The 14,481-nt window shown below is 43.4% G+C and overlaps 1 protein-coding gene across 2 annotated transcripts in view; it reads left to right on the top strand.

Moving 5' to 3' along the window:
* The window catches only part of LRRC8D (leucine rich repeat containing 8 VRAC subunit D), a 119,953-nt gene that overhangs the window by 17,452 nt on the left and 88,020 nt on the right, over nt 1-14,481 (top strand). Inside the window, exon 1 of one of the 2 annotated variants that reach the window (XM_028129928.2) lies at nt 6,992-7,116. The exons of the other annotated variant lie outside the window; for it this stretch is intronic. The gene's annotated coding sequence lies outside the window, so the exon portion shown is untranslated. Of the gene's footprint in view, nt 1-6,991; nt 7,117-14,481 lie in introns of those variants that run through there. 2 annotated transcript variants of the gene reach the window in all.

Consider the following 14,481-nt stretch of genomic DNA (forward strand, 5'->3'; position numbering starts at 1 on the left):
CATGGGACCCTTCAATCCGAGGGCCGACATTCAAATCACTGAGCCATACCGGCCAGGGCTAGCCAGTGTTTTTCTTTCCAGCCTGCTTTACTCCTGTGTGTTTCTTATAGCCATACTAGGGGCCCAGTGCATGAATTTGTGCACCTTGAAAGGAACTGTGGGCCGCAACAGCGGTGGGCACAGGGGCGGGTCTCGGCCCATCCTCCATGCCCCTGCCTGGCCCCTCCTCCTGTGGTTCCTTGGTCCCCTGTCTGCCAGCAGCCCTGCTCCTGCCGCCTCTGCTTGCACCCGCTGAAGGCATGGAGCAATTGGGGCCGGCGCTGTCAGTGGGTGCGAGCGGCGGCTACTGCCCCAATTGCCCCTCAGGAGCAGGGGAAGGTAGAGAAACCCTCAGGGGCAAGTGGGGTGGGCAGCCACCGCTCGCACCCACTGACGACACCAAGCGATCAGGATCGGCGCTGGGCGCCAGCAGCGGGTGCGAGCGGGGCCAGCACCGGCAGTGGGTGTGAGCAGTGGCTGCCGGCCCCGATCGCCCCTCAGGAGCAGGGGGAGGTAGAGAAGCCCTGAAGGGCGATCGGGGCCAGCAGCGGGTGCAAGCGGCGGCTCCAGGGCTGGCAGTGGGTGCGAGCGCTGGGTGGGACTGTGGCGTGCGGGAGCAAAGAATTTTCAGTAACCACCAGAGGCTCACCCCAATGACAGCGACTGGTGCTCCACCTTGGTCTGGTGCCCCCGCTCACCTGCTCCACCATCCCACCGCGGCCGACACCCGCCATGTTCTGTGCATACCCCCTGATGGTCAGCGCACGTCATAGCAACCAGTTGTTTGGTTGTTCGGTTGTTCCGCCATTCGGTCTATTTGCATATTAGGGTTTTATATGTATAGATAAGTTTCAGTTGACTTAATAATCCCAACTTCATGAAAATCTATATCAAATGCTTCACCAAGATCAGAGTACATAGGGTTCATTTCATTCCATTTCCTTGCTAATTCAGTTGTGTTTCAGCCAGATAGTCCTGTAGCCTTTTAGACTCTGGTCAAGGTGAGGAAGCAGCCCTTTGTCCTGGCTTTTCCATTCTGCAAATATATTTCCCTTTCTTTTCATTATTTCTTTATTAAGCAACATATAGCAGGCTCTGCATCCCTGATTCCCTACAACCAGTGGTTACATTTTTGTTGCAAAAAAGAAAGCCCGGGAGCCACTCTGCTCCTTCTGTCATATCTATGGGTCTATCCCCCAGGACCTTTCATGCTGGAGAAAGCAAGCCCAGCCCAGTTGTGCACTAGTGGTAGTAAAATGGGTTGATCAAAAATATACTCTGGCCGGTCAGGCTGCTCAAGTTCAGATATTTGCTAGCAATGTTACTGTGGGCAAATGACTTCATATCTCTGTGTCTTTTCCCTGATCTGTAATATGGATGTAATGATAATTTCTACCTCATAGGGTTGTCGTCTGGAAAAATCGAGTTAATACACATCAAGTGGTTGAGTTTCTTTCACTAGATTCAGTTTAAAAGTTGATGAATATGATTACTAGAAATGGTGGGGTGATTACATTGTAAGGTATAAAAATGTCGAGTCACTATATTATACACTTGAAACTAATATAACCAACATAATATTGTATACCAACTATACTTTAAAAAATAAAAAAAATTATAAATAATTTTGCACAAGTTTATAATAATGTTTCTGGATTTTGCAGGTACTTTGTTTCTCTTTCATGCTGTTTTGTCTTAGCCATTTCACTGCAGGCAAATGAAAAATCAAATTATCTGATTTTTGCCACCGTAAATTATTCATAAATTGTTTTCTTCATTAAAATTCTATTACAATTGAGAATAGATATACTCAGTTACAGTGATGTGTGGGACTTACTCCCTGATAACTCCTGTTTTGCTACCTTAAGATGTGTAATTGTACAGATATGTGTGTGTGTGTGTGTGTGTGTGTGTGTGTGTGTGTATCCGCACCTGAGGCTATGTTTTAGAAAGATCAAAGGAGAGAGAGAGAGAGAGAAGAGAAACATAGATGTGAGAGACATTGATTGGTTGCCTCCTGTACTCGTCTTGATTGGGCATCTAACCTGCAACCTTTTTTGGTTTATGGGACAATGCTCCAATGAGCAACCTGGCCAGGAAATATTTATATATTTTTAAATCCTTTTAAAGAACATTTTATTTATTTATTTATTTTTTTAGTACTGAACATATCTCTTTGACTTGTTAGGACCAATCCTTTTAAGTTGTTGGACTTTTAATATATTATTTTTAAATGAATGCCTAAAGAGAATTTAAAATATATTTTAATAAAGGAACAGAAATATCCATTACAGAAGATGAATAGACAAAACATGCCTTCCAAAGAGAAATGTGTTATGGGACAATGTTTAGTCAACACAACACAGATCACGATCGACCATCCCAGTAAATAGCCTGCGGCTGTTCGTTGCTAGCAGTCTATGCCAAGAACATTTTGAATACTCTAAATTGTATACAGGTATTTGCATTTAGTCAAACGTCGGTGATTTCTTGCTATTCTTTCATAGTAATGCTTATGAAATCACAGTCCATTAGTCAGTACGGCCCGCTTTGCATGTGTATTTGCATACTAACTGAAGAATGGAGGGGAAACTTAGAAAACCTGTGTTAAGATTTTATCCTTCACAGTTGGCTTGACTAGTGGATCTGTCTTATTTATTATATAAAATAATATTCAGCTGCATATTTAACCCAATTTATATCAACTTACATTCCTAGAACTTAAAATAAATTGGCCTGTTGCAAAATACATGTTTATAGTTTATACTCTCCAAAAATTTGGCAAGGTGATGAAGTAACATGATGCAGTTGAAAAAGAGCATTACAAGTTGTGTTTTGAAAGGGAGATTCTTCTGCGTAAAAGATATGCAGCACAGAATAATACATCCACAGCCAAAATGCACCTGCTCATCTCTCCAATTAAGAGGAGAAAGAACAGACCCAGGGTGAATTTGAGCTCCATTACCTACTGCTTTGAGAAAAACGACTTAACATCTGTGATCTCGGCTGCTGCCTCTGTCAGAAACAATGACTTCTCCCTGCAAAGGCAGTGCTGAGAATTCAGTGGGGCAAGGCAGGTGAGGGACCCATGTAAGTGTCACAAAGTCTGTGCAGCATGGGTGAGTTTGGGTATTTGGAAGCTGAGGAAACCGAGGCACTGAGCTGAAGGACATGCAGGCACAGGCCTGGTGCCACCCTGGCCCTGAGTTTCTACCTTGTAGCTTGGTCTTCCGAGCCCTGCTGTGGGGTGCTCTAAGGACTGCTTTCCTTCTCAACTTGCTCAACACCAAGAAACTCCGTTCCCAGGAAGAAGCTGAAACCATCCTGCCGGCAGATTTTTATAATAAGAATGATTTGCACCCCTTGCTACATTTTTGCCATGGGAAATGACACTCTGGCTCCTTGAAGACGGTTAATGACCCTCTTTGGGCAAATGCCTGTCGAGCCAGCCAGTTGGCTCTGAGGACATCTTCCTTAAAAGCCATGGCCCAGCTTTTGCCGAGGCCAGAAGGTGATTGCCAGTGCCAGAGACCTCCATCACAGGAGAGCCTATTGCAGGAGCTACCCTGGACGTGAAGACAGAGGCAGGGACACACCTATTTGAAGGCTGCTAGGACAGAGGCAGTTTCTTAGGTCACCAAACGGCTCGTCATTTTTCTTTTTTTAAATCCAACTATAGTAATGACCAGGAATCCTCACGCAGAGAAATCTCGAGGCAAACATTTTTAACCATTTTAAAGGAAGGTCTTTTCTAAGATGAAGAAAGATAAGCAGCAGCATTTCAGATATGAGTTCATCATCTCTTCTTCCACACCCGTTAGTCCTCAGGAAAGCTATCTCTTGTCACTTAATTTGGAGCCTCTAAAATTGGCTTTACAATGTTGCTGTCGTCATCCATGGACTATGGTACTTAGGGAATGGAGACTTTCAAAATGAACCTCCAGTTTTCTTCCAGAATCACTTTTATCTGTTGAGGTATCATTTGTGCTTACTTGGGAGCATAATTTCTCTCTTCTTATGCGGTGGTGAGTTTAACGTTTTATTTTTCTGCTCAGTGGTGGTAAGGATGAAATACTTCCCCGAGAAATACAGCAGGGGCAGGAGAATAGATAAACTGTGGGAAGGTAGGACATGATGGTCAGGCCCTGTGGTGGTGAGGAAACATGTCAGGAACTGATGCAATCTTAGTGATGTATTATCCTAACTGTGAACTTTGGAATTCATACAGGTTAATTTAAACATGCTACCTTTGCTTTTGTAAAGAGTCTCATTTGTCTTCAGAGGTTTTTCTTCTGGGCTCTTGGAGTTCTCATGAGTAACAGAAACGAAGGCAAGAATACCAAAAGGTCTTTTAAAATAGAGTTGCATTTTTTTTAAAACGTGGTAATTATTGACAACATTTATTAAATGAGAGAGAAGAGACAGAAGTTTTGAGCTAAAGGCCCGCCTTGTGGGGAAGAAATGGCAATGCTTTAGGAGGAAGCATCCCATTTTTGAAGAAAGGCGCAGGGTAAGCAAGGGAGTTTGAGAAGGGTAAAGGAGGCAGCAGAGCCAGAGCTGGACCCCAAAAGGATGCTAAGAACCCACAGGAGGTTGTTAGTAATAAGCCCTCATTCGACTGTGAAGGTTGGGAATGCATCTCTGCCCCGCCCAGTCCTGCCAGTCACACTTGAGGGCCTTGCCCTTGCCTCTCACCTGCATGTCCTTCAACTCCAGAGCCTGTGCTGCTCAGTGAGGCGAAGGGGAAGGGCGGGTGAGGTGCAGTTCATCAGAAGACAAGGCAAAAGCACTCACTTTCTCACTCACTCTACAAGTGTCTGGGGTCTCAACACTGCCAAGAATCGTAATCATCTTTTAATATGTGCTCCGCTTCATGGCTTGTCAGGAGGAGAATGGAAGCATGCTACTGACAAGTGAGTGTAAACTAAGTGCTAAAGCAGAAAGAAATGGAAAATGAGAGAATTTCGACAGTTTCAGTAAAAGTTGAGGCCAAGCCTTTGTCTCTCCTCCCCGCCCTCCCCCCGCCCCTTCTTCTTAATAAGGCCTAGTGAGAGAAAAAGAATTCAAGAAACAAATATTAGTCAGCTGATTAGGTTCTAAATTGGACAGACTTTGTACCTTGGCATATGAGTAGCTATCCTAGAACCTTTTGAACTTTTGCCACCGAGTAATTCTGAAAAGGCTGACAGAGCCAGTGGCAGATAATGGGAAAGATCACACTGTCCTCTGCTCGAGTAATCAAGGTACACATTATCCATTCAGGTGGGTCAGGAACCTGACTCCTGCAGAAGGATAGCATGTAAATTTCAGGATCATTCAGATAGAAAGGAATGGATCATAGATGGTCAGTGGACTTGCTTTTTCTCCCAGAATTCACTGTTGTTTTGAGAATTAGCACAGCGTAGAGGAGATGGCCCAGATTTTATACTTAGGAAAGACCTGTTATTTGACCCCTTTGTAGCGGAGACATTGGGACAGTTACTGAGCTTCTCGGACCCTGTTTCCTCAGTTGGGAATATGGGGATAGGACTTTTACAGACCTGTTGGGAAGTGTTTAGACTAAGAGGAGATTAAAATGAGGTGCTGTCTAGCACTGAGGAGGAGCTTTATGTCTGTCAGTTTCTATCTACTTCAATCACAGTTTAGCTTTTTAATGTAGAATAATCATCCTTGATGTTCTCTTCTCCGTGTTTAAGTGTTGAGACATGAATAACTTTTACTTAAGCCATCAGCTTGATGAGGAAAGGAGCTGTTTGTCAGAGACAGCCCTGCATCCTGGTAAATGTGTGTGCAAGGCCGTACCGATGAAGCCCTCCACACCTGCAGCCCAGAACCGGCACTGGCCACATACAAACGCCTGAAGCTGGCACACTCTGTGTATGGCAGACTTTTGTACCATCTGTTTACTACTGTTTAAACACTACCCTGAAGTCCACCTAAGTCAGAGGTTAACAAAATGAACATGAACCCAGAACTTTGGAACTGCTCGGTGATTCGTGCACAAAGAAATACTGAAAGAATGCACTACACCAGTGGTCGGCAAACTGCGGCTCGCGAGCCACGTGCAGCTCTTTGGCCCCTTGAGTGTGGCTCTTCCACAAAATACCACGGCCTGGGCGAGTCTATTCTGAAGAAGTGGCGTTAGAAGAAGTTTGAGTTTAAAAAATTTGGCTCTCAAAAGAAATGTCAATCGTTGTACTGTTGATATTTGGCTCTGTTGACTAATGAGTTTGCGGACCACTGCACTACACGATGGTCTTTTGTGTGAAACTGGTTTTTGTCGGTGTTGGGGTTAGGATCCCAAGAGGAGAGATCCTAGGAACCCGGAATACATTTCCCTCTTTAGTTCCTGGCAGCTGTGTGCACATTCTTGAGTCATCTAGGCACAAGACAAGTAGTTTCCCATCCTGAAGCTCTTAAAGCAGAGGGGCTGGAGGGGATATATTGGGATGTAGCTGTTAACTTTAAAATTTTGCATAAACCCAGCCTCCACTCCCCTGCAAAGGCTCAGTCTTGTCTTTACACCTTCCCTAAGGCGATTTTTTTTCCCCAAGGGCGGGGGTGGGGAGGAGAGGAACCGGTGAAAACGAAGGCAGACCACGCTGAGCCGGGGAGGAAGCCTGTAGGGGACTGACTTAGGTACATGTGGGGAGGGGAGACCTCGCCGGGGCTGGAAACGGAAGGGCTCCCTGCGCGCTGGGCTGGTGGCGAGGCGGCCGGCAGGGGGAGGCCCGGGCCCTGGGGAGCCAGCTCGCGGGGGTCGCTGGCGTGGCGGGTCCCCGCGCCCGGTGCCCACCATGGCGAGGAGGGCAGAGGTTACGCAACCCGCAGCCCCCTCGGGCACCCTCCCCGCCGGCCTGCGCCCCTCCCTCCACTCTGCCAACACTGGGCTCTCTCTCGCTCTTTCTCTCCCCTGTGTTTTCAAACAGGAAGTGCACGGCTGTCTGTAACGTGCTGCTGGGTCCCAGGATGGAGGAGTGAAGTCTCCGTGTCGCCGCGGGTTGCAGCCTGCGGAGCCCCCCGGAAGCCGAGTCCTCGGAGAGCGCCCTGAGGGAGCAGGGTGGCCGCCTGGTCCAGGTGCGTGGGGCCGGGGCGGGAGCCTGCGGGCGGGCGCGGGGCTGTCACCGGCCGCCGCCCGGGAGCCGCTGAGCCGGATCTCCAGCTCCGGGCTGCAGCGGGACTTGCGTGCATTTTCTTGGTTGCGCCCCACGTCCTGCTTTCTCCCCCAAGGGTTTCTGTCCAACTCTGTCGCAGCGCCGCTGACCCTGAGCGGGATCCACCCGAGGCAGGCGCTTTCCAGGCTGGGTGCCTGTGTCCAGGAGTCCCCAGCTGTCCTCTCTTCCTCCTCCTCTTCTAACAGCTGCTTCAAGCAGCGGCTCTTTGTTCCTCACTCATTGGCCTGGGCTTTTCATCCATACATGTCCTGGGAGGCGTGGGTGTTGTGAAGAGTGGTGCGAGTTGAGAGGTAGGGTCCTAGGACGGAAAGAGGATGAACTGTCGGTGCAGTGGAAGGTGGGAGGGTGAGCCAGAGTCTAGGGGTCCAGGCTCAGAAATCCCACCTCTTCCAGCCGGTGAAACAGGAGTTCGCTCTCCGCTGCCTGTCTGGGGAGAGCCAGGACATGAGGAGCTGAGGGCATTGGTGGTGCAGACACACAGCGGGAAGGTGGGTGGCCACCAAGAGTGAGGGGCAGCTCGTTCTGAGGTGTTGAGTCTGGTGTCTGGCTTGTGAACTCCAGAGTGGTTTCTCAGCCAGGCTCCCTTGCTGAGACAGAGGGCACTTTTAAAGGTAGGAGCCAGACATCTTTATTTATTCCATCCCGTTTTGCCATCAGAGTAAAACTGAGAACGACTTTTCCGAAATTCACTCGGTGGATTATAATTTCACACCCATAGCTTGCTCCATCTCCGACGCTCATAGGTGGAAAACAAAGCGCTAGGGGGAAAGGTTTGGCTGCTTCATCCCCCTGGCAGGTCCTGTCTCTGCAGACTTAAGTCCAGTGAAAGCCCAGCTTGTTCCTCCACCTCTGTTTATCTACCTGGTGAAACTCTGTGGAGGGACCCTGGGGAGGTGGGGTGGCTGAGAAGAACCAGTTTGATGAGAAGGTGGTATGGCCTCAAGTTAAATGTTTGAACAGTGTTAAAGCAAGTGGCATCTGTTTTGGGGGAAGGGACACGGACAAATGACTCGTAGGAAGGAAAGTGCGATTCTGCAAAGAAGGGTATCTTTCTGTAGCAGGGAGGGAAGTCATGTCAGTGCTACATGGTCTTAGCTCTTTCCGCTTATGGGGCCACCACGCTTCTTCAGGAAGCAGGGTTAGCTGTCATATTTAAATGCATGATGTTGAATGCAGACTGTACCATTCTAACCTGAACATCTTATAATGAGATATATTTACTGCATAACTTTTGCTTTGCAAGGAAAATCTTTTGAAGTCAGGTAGGCTGGTAAATTTGTACTGCTCCCTCCCTCCCTTCCTTTTCCTTTTTCCTATAAGCAATATGGAGGTAATTTGAATGATAAGATCCCATTATTCCAATAGCCCTTCAGAACTTTAATCTCTTTTTAAAATGCAGCTGCTTTGAGCATTTATGATGCTATCAATAATTGGCATAATTGTGTTAGTAAGTAGCCAAGATACACTATGAGAACTGAGCAATTAATCTCATCACTTTCTAGATACATAGACGTGGGCTCTTTAAATTTGAATTGAACCGTAAACTGTCTATGTTTATCCCTCTTCTCTTGCCAAGTACATCATGAGATTAAAAGTGAAAACCAGTCATTAAGAGAGACTCTTGAAAGACCTGAACAACCATAGTATTTTGCCTGTTTTATACCCAGGTTCATTAATTTATTTGAGGACTACCTTCAGCATCTGTTACTCTGCTTCAAGATAAAATAGAGCAGCCTTCATGACCCTCCAAACCCGTCCTCTGTTTAGGAACAGGATTTGCTCCCACTCTAGCAGAATTTAGTAATGACTACATAATAACCCAGGAATAATAATAGCTAGTCTTTAGATTCTCGTTTTGTGTTTACAGAGCACGTTTTCTATAGTTCATTTATAATGTGTTACTCCTTATAACAGTCTGGTGAACTAGGATTCATTTGCTTCATTTTATGGAGAGAGAAAACCGAGGTTGATAAAACGTGACTTGTCAGTGGTCATATTAGTAAATGGAGATGCTGGGACTTGAACAAATGTCTGATTATTTTTTTCAGCAGCCAAAATTCTAATGACATCTTTTCATTTACAGATAATCTTATTCAGGCTTTAGTGAACAGTATCTTTTTGAAGGGTCAGATTAGCATATTTTAACTTTTTATAATAAAAAACAACACTACCAGTTTATCTGTAGGACAATTTTTGTCCCAGAAAAGAAATCACAAATTAATAAATGATGTATATGATGTTCACCACTATACATAGCTTCCCTACTCCCACCCTAGTTCAGGATAACCCACTGAAAAGCTGATATTACAGAAGGACATGGGCAAACCCATGTGCACTTAGAATTATATAATATTAAATATTTTTGTAATATTCCTCAAATGAAAAGAAGGTTATTTTTCCTATCTTTGTGGTGCTTCAAGTTAAGGCTCTCTTTATCTACAGGTCTCTATTGTACTGAGAAGAATATAAATAAAATTTGGGGTACATTTTCACTGGACCAGAAAGTGCTGGATAAAATATTTATTTTCTCTTCAACAATGGGAGTATTATAGTGATCTATAACTTCCCCTTTATAAAATAGTGTTAAAGCATCAGGAGGAGGAGGAGAAAGTAGGGGAGAAATAGTATAGTGAGTGACCTTTGTTTTATAAGTGACGAACGAAATGATAATATATATTTTCTTAATACACAGTGCACTACCATTTCTGTCTGTTTTGGGCAGTTGCAATGGCTTGTGAACTCACAAAGAAAGGGTAACTAGCTTTGATGTTAAATGCCAAGGAAAAGTTTATGGCCAAGAGAGGACTAGGGGTGGGGATAATATGTGTGGTAGGATTTTCATTTTTCAGATCCCTTCTTTTCTTTTATGTTTATTATAAAATAGAAATTATCTTCAGTTGGAAATTGTAAACTTTAAAGCTATGGTTCTCCATCATTACAAAAACCAGGGAGCTTTTATTTAATACTCAAAGATTTCAAAGATTTTTACTTGTTTAAAATCTTACTTTTTATTTATGATGATTGCTAATATTTAATGACAAAGTCACTATTTCATATCACTCAACTGAATATTTATTGTAACTAATGACCACAGCATCTTCTTGTATTTGTAAAATAGTAGTACATACATGTGTGAGGCCGATTAAGTCTGTAGACCGCTGCCAGGACCCTGAAGTCCTCAGGTAGGACCAAAGTAAAACAATGTTCCCTGCTGAAACTACTGAACGGGTGATGTAAAATGTGCTGTGTGTTAGCCATCAGCTTATCAAGATTCCCAGGTGGAATTTTCCCTCTTTGTTGTACTTTAAATACATGATGCGTCAAGTCCTGACTTTGGATCTGCTCTGGTTTCTGGGTTACTTGCTTTTCATGGTCACTCTGGAGGTCTTGCAGTTACTCAGTCATGGGAACTGTGTTTCTTCTAAGAGCATGCTCCTACAGTACTTCTGTGCACGTCCCTGCCTTATGTTTGTAGAGTCAGGACTCGGACACTATTTGCAAAATAAGAACTGTCACAACTACCACCACTAACAGCCTTATATTCGTTTCCCAGAAGCTAAAAGACACTTCCCAATCATAACTTTTTCAGTTTTCAATAAATATATGGAAGGAGAGAGATTATTTATTCCTATACTGTAGTGGAAAAAACTGACACGTTAGTTAATATTGAATCAATCAGTCTCTGGTTTCCATGCCCGTTGCTGTGGCTTGGGTATTCTGTTTAAGATGGGGTAGGCAGAGCTCCAAAGTCTCTTAGGGTTAGTGAATGATGTTCTTTTTTTCCTGGTTAAAAAAAAAATCACTTCCCACTTATGGAACACCTTGTTTGTGCTAGACAGTTTACATGGACTATCTCTGATCCTTCCGGTGTTGTGCAGGGTAGATAATATCCCCGTTTTATAGATGATGAAACGAAGGCAGGCAGAGATTGTAACTTTTTTTTAATGATGGTCTTTTGTTTAAAAAAAATGTTTTTAATTTAAAAAAAATTTTGCCAGTTACAGTTGACATACATTTTTATGATGGTCTTTTCTTTAAAAAAAATGTTTTTAATTTAAAAAAAATTTTGCCAGTTACAGTTGACATACAATATTACATTCGTTTCTGGTGTACAACAGATTGATTAAACATTTATGTGACTTACTAGGTGATCACCCCATAAGGAGACTGTAACTTATCCAAGTGGATGTGAATCCATGTTTGTCAGTCCCCACACTAAAACATTGCCCTCATTACATCTGCTTCTTTCTGTCCTTACACTCAACTATATAGAGAGATGGTAGTATTTTGTTTAGTGTTACCTACCTTTTCAGCAAAGGTTCAGTTAAAACCACATAGAATGTGCAGACTTGAGGAATACAGACATATAGAGTCAACCTTTCAGTATGTTTGGCTTTTATGCAGTATGTATTTGCTTCTCAAGGAGCCTAGGCATATTAAATCTATTGGTGAGAGTTTCTTGAGACAATTTTGTCCAAAGCGGTATTGCTGGATCTTAGGAGATGAGCATACTAATTGTACTAGGAACTGTGCAGGTCTGATTATCAGGTTTATGTCCCAGGTTTACTTAATTTAATTTTTCTTTTCTGTGAATTGGGTCTCTTGCCTTTTTTCTTGTAAGAGGTTCCTTATAAGAATTCTTTTGGAGTTCCCTGAATATTCTAGAAATTAATCTCTTACCTTTAGTTATCATGGATATTTTCTCCTAGTATGTCACTTGCTGATAACTTTGCCTATGCACATCTCATTAACAACAACAACAAATCTTAAATTTAATGTAGTTGAACCCACCAATTTTCAATATTGCAGTCTATGCATTTTGAGTTATTTAAGAAATCCTTTTCTATTCTGGGCTCACAATATAGTTTCTCCTTACTTCATTAGCTTTATAGTCTTATTCGTATTTGGGTTTTTAAAACTATTTGGAATTTAAGCCATGAGGTAAAAACCCATTTTTATTTTTTAAAGACTGCTCATATTGTGAGCCAGTTTCCCCACCACTACTTACTAAACAGTCCATTCTTCACAGATTTTTTGATGCTACCTCTGGCATGTACATGCTCTCTTTCTGAGATCTCTAGTTTGTTTAGGTGGCATATTTGTGTATTCCTGGGTCATTGGTATACTTTTTAAATTACTGTGGCTTTGAAATATTCTTATCTTGTTACATGTACATGTACATTATTACATTACTTGCTTTCATTAGCATGATTGATACAAATGTAAAAGTTAAAACATATTTCAGGTAGATTTTTTTGCCCTTGTTTGCATCTGTGTTAACTCTTTATATCTGCACACATATTTCCTGGAAATGTGTTTACTGCTCTGGGAACATTCTTTAATTTATTTAGTAACATAATTTAATCTTAACATTCCTCATATTACGTTTCCTTCTTTATTTTATTGTTACTATTACTGTTTAGCAGTCATGGCTGCCTTTCATACTTGGTCATCTGTGTACCACAGTGGGTGTCTCACTTCAAAGGCTTCTCTTTCTTCTCCAGTTCTCTGCGTGTGCTTATCGAGCTGGGATGTGCTTTCCTGGTATGGCTTTTGGATGAATGTTTTATGAGGTGCGATGCTGTAATACATGGCTGAATACTCTTGAAAGCCTGTTAATTATAGATGTCTCTTTATTAATGGGAAAACATAGCTAGTTTCAACTTGGGTTCTCCGCGTTTACTTTCCTCCATGCTGTACCCGGTGCACTGGTGCGTCTCCTTCCTCCTCCAGTGTCCAACTTAGGTCACACCGAATGCCAGTCACCGTGTTCGGTAAGCGGGCATTTACACCCCGATGCCGAATACAGTGTGCTGTTTCCTTAGTGTACGAAATGGGATGAAGCCATGCTACACGTAACAGGGCTTGTAAGTAAATTTGAAATTATTGTGGGGACAAATTGTGGTCTCAAGATAGATATGGCATGACCTGGTTCATCTAAAGCCAAAGATGTGACCCTTAGCCATAAGTTCCAGAATTATATTGGTGATAAGCTGGATTTTCTTTTGTTTGCAGTTCTTAAGGTACTTTATGACTATAGGAGAGGGTTGCAGTCTAACTACTAAAATTTACTAAGCTCGCACAGAGTCTGATAAAATTGTAATGTAGAATGTTCTAGAATCCAAACCTATTTAGACAGATGAAAGCAATGTCCTTGGACTGTTGGAAGTGTTTTCCTAACGTGCCTTAAACAGGATTTATTAGGTATTCACTGAGTTTGAGTGTAACAGCCCCAGCTACTGACCTGACTGAACTTACTCAGGAGAGGACTTCAAATGGGAGGATGCTTTTTCCATTTCTCATTCAGGTTCCTCTGTGCTCACCACACAGCTTTCAGATCCACGTGTCTTACCTTCTCTCTTATTCAATTATTCTGACAGCCAAGCCACTTCATCCGTTCAGCAGGTATTTGCTGAGCTCTGAACTTAAATCCTAGTTCCCTTATCTCTCTTCCTCCTACCTGCTGTGTACCAGTCATTGTGCTACGTTCTGAAGATACAATGTGTCTGTGACACAGTGCCTGACCTCGAAGATAGACCCATAAATCATTAACTGGATCTTAGAATGTGAGGCACTTCACAGCAATACATTGTGGTAAATGGTAATGGTGAGTGGGGTACAAAGGAGGGAGTGATTTGTTTTCTTGTTAGTAAGGAAATAATTCATAGAGGAGGGGATTTTGGTGGTGAAGATCGAAGGGATAGGATAGGATTATTTACCGGGACTAATTGGAGGGGGGATAAAGCAGAAGAAACTGCCCAGGTTCAGAGCCCAGAATTGCTCAATGTGTGAGGAACACGGAGTATGAGTGACCGGAGCAGAGAGGTCATGGTGCAGGGTGGAGAGGCTGGAGGTGTCTCAGTGCAGATTCCTAGTCCAGCTTACCTAGGACCATACATGCTACTTCTGGCAGTGTAGGCTTTTTCCTGAGAGAACTGTGGAACCATCAAAGGTGAAATTAATGCTGAAATAACTCTTCAGATAATGTTAAAAGAAAGCAAGGAGAAGTGCAGTGGCTATTTAAAAATCCAGCTAGAAATTGTGAAGATTGGAACTAAGGCAAAGGTGGTGGGAAAGAAAAGGAGAGCAGATGGATTTGAGAATTATTTAGTAGAAAGAATTACTGATTTGATGGAAAGTAGGGGCAGGGGGAGAGGGAGGAAGAAGAAAGGGTACTGTTGATGTCCCTGGTTGGGAAGATCCATTGTGTGAGGTGTCATTCTTCTGGGTGGAAACATAGAGGAGCACGTTTGGAGAGAATAGTGAG

This window comes from Eptesicus fuscus, chromosome 9, assembly GCF_027574615.1.
Source record: "Eptesicus fuscus isolate TK198812 chromosome 9, DD_ASM_mEF_20220401, whole genome shotgun sequence".
NCBI lineage: Eukaryota > Metazoa > Chordata > Mammalia > Chiroptera > Vespertilionidae > Eptesicus > Eptesicus fuscus.